This window comes from Olea europaea, chromosome 8 (assembly GCF_002742605.1).
Source record: "Olea europaea var. sylvestris chromosome 8, O_europaea_v1, whole genome shotgun sequence".
Taxonomy (NCBI): Eukaryota; Viridiplantae; Streptophyta; class Magnoliopsida; order Lamiales; family Oleaceae; genus Olea; species Olea europaea.
In genome coordinates, this window is record NC_036244.1 from 14746855 (window position 1) to 14749699 (window position 2845).

At 35.4% G+C, this 2845-nt stretch overlaps 1 pseudogene; it reads left to right on the forward strand.

The window, feature by feature from the left end:
- Positions 1–211: 211 nt before the first annotated feature.
- Positions 212–938, forward strand: LOC111399263 (annotated as a pseudogene).
- The last annotated feature ends 1907 nt before the right edge of the window (positions 939–2845 follow it).

Genomic DNA, 2845 nt, shown 5'->3' on the forward strand with positions numbered 1-2845 from the left:
GTCGATTACGGTTCAGTTTAGGCCCAAAATGGATCCAGCCCATCACTCCCACCGACAAATAAGCATCAATCGTAGTCTCTGGAATCAATACAAAGACATTTGTGTTGATCCATCTTGACATTGAAATTATATCGCTCTACTATTAAAAGGGAATATGGCATTCACTCTTCATTCATGAAGCATTTTGCTTTCCCATTTTACCCTCAAATATTTTAACAATCCCTCTTTTCTTATAGACAAAGTAATCATTATGTATTGATCTCATGGCATCTATACAAAATAACTTTCTCCCTACTGTCTCCAAATGAAGACACTCCATTAACCCTAATCTCTCTTTCCGTTCGTCAAAGTTGCACTAAGATTAGGGTTTTCCTTCACCAGAGAGAGAAGCCAACCCTAGCCATGGCGTCGACTACAGAATCCGTACGATGCTTCGAGCAAAAGAAAATGGCCATCGTAGTTACCCACTGCAAGCAAGGCCGCAGATTGATCAAGATCAAAGGCGTCCCCATCAAGTTGGTCCAACCGGAAATCCTGCGCTACAAGGCATTTGAACCCATTCTCCTCCTTCGTCGCCACCAATTTTTCGGAGTGGATGAGGATCCGTGTCAAGGGTGGTGGTCACACCTCCCAAATATACGCTATCGGTCGGTCCATCACGAAGCCCTCGTCGCTTTCTACCAGAAGTACTTGGATGAGCAATCCAAAAACGAGATGAAGAACATTCTCGTGAGGTAGATAGGACCCTACTTGTGGTAGATCCTAGACGCTATAAGCCTAAGAAGTTTGGTGGTCGTGGTGTTCGTGCAAGGTTCCAGAAATCCTACCATTGAAATACTAGTATTGGTGTTTCTTTTATTATAATTGTTGTCTCAAACATGGTTATTCACCGTGATGTGGTGCAAAAGGAATTCGACTTCATGGCAAAGTGGGATCGACACAAGAAAAAATAATTTGGGGAAAATTTGGAGTTGTCCGTTTTTGACGAATTTGTAGTCTAATTCGGCTGGAAATGGGTTGAAAGGTTAAACTCAAAGGTTGCACTTTGATGTAGAACCAATTTCGGGCAAATTCCTTCGCTTAGGCCCTCGTTTAGGCCTTGTTTCCTTTTTTGATAATTCTTATTTTGAGTATATCTCAATCAAATAAATTCGGATTTACATTCCCTTTGTTGGAGAGTAATCCCGAATATTAGGACTATTAATTTCCATCATTATCTTGATTTTTTTTTCATTTTTGAAAAAAAATATCTTTTATTATTATTATTTAATTTTCGAATTTTCTAGATTTTTGCTATAAATACGTTGTAAGTCTCTTGAGGCCGCATATTGATTTGAATGAAATAAAACTTTTCGTGAGTTTTTCTTTTTTGTGAGATTTGTTCATCTTCCCTACAACTTTCGCTACATCACATCGGCTGTAATTTGTGATGGGATTGAATTAAGTTTTTGTTTAAGGAACTATCCTTTGTGTTTGGATCATTTGCTATATGTTTCCGTTTGCATTAGACTCATTGAGACCCCTTCATTCAATACATGTTAATTTATATTACAATTGCTTTGGTTGATAGCTTTTATGTTTAGTATGGTGCATTGTTATTCTTTTGATATTTAATTTGTCTAGATGTGAAGAAAAAAAAATCTCTCTTTTCGTTCTCGCTCTTCTTGCGACTTGTTTTCTCTTCCCGTACTATAATTTTCTTAGCACTGGGTCTTTTTTGCCGAAACACGCTGCACAATCCTAGGAGAAAAAAACATTCGTAGTTTTTGCCAATAGATTTTGTTTTTGCTCAAAACTGCTAGCTTGATCCTTGGAGAAAAAGTTGTCATAGTTTTTCATGTGGTCTGTGGATCGAAACCGACCTGGGTTCGCTGTTGCTCGTTTTGATTGAAGGTATGTTGTTCTAAAATTTGCTCTCTCTCTCTCTCTCTCTCTCTCTCTCTCTCTCTCTCTCTCTCTCTCTCTCTATATATATATATAGAGAGAGAGAGAGCAAATTTCAGAACAACATATCTTCAATTATCAGTAATGACCTCATAAGTGCCGATACTTAGTTTATGTTGTGCACCAGTGACATGACACACTATTTAATTGGTGAATTATTAAATTTATGAGACTTACCATTAACTTCTTCACCAATTAAATAATTTCGTATCACCGGTGTAAACTAAGTATCGGTGCTTAAGAGATTGTTTTCGTCACACACGCGCACACAGATTGTGATGTTTTTGCGATTTAATTACCATATGACGTTCTTTGTTCTGTCTGTACGTGAAAATTGACCGGTGTGTTTGCTTCTCCATTATATTTTTCAATTGGTGAGTTCTGACTTTGAATTTCTACTGATGTTTGGTTTTTTTTTATTTTCATTTCTATTGTTGAAAGGTAAATAAAGTACATTTCTCTCGTGTTAATCTAAACTTGACGTTGATTTCTCATAAGCTTCTATTTTTTGTTCATTCTCTCTTTATGAATTATATATTACACTTGAATGTTTATTTTATCAGTGCCTTTTGTTAACCTTAATTAGGTGTGAAGAATTTTGAATTCCTGTTTGATTAATGCTATAATTTAGGTCATTAAGTCTGTTTTCTTAAAGATTTTAATATTCTGTTTTAACAATTTTATTTTTTTATAAGATGAATTGTCTTGGATTGACTAAGCTTTGAATTAAATTGTGGAATTTAGAAGTACGGTAGAATTGGATTTTTATAATTCCTTTTTACATAAACAATTTTTGTCATTATGTATTTGATTCTTTGCTATTTATATGTATTTATAAGATTTCTTTGGATTGGAAGCTCTGTGGCGTGCTGTCGTAGATACCCAAAAATAATAAAATCTA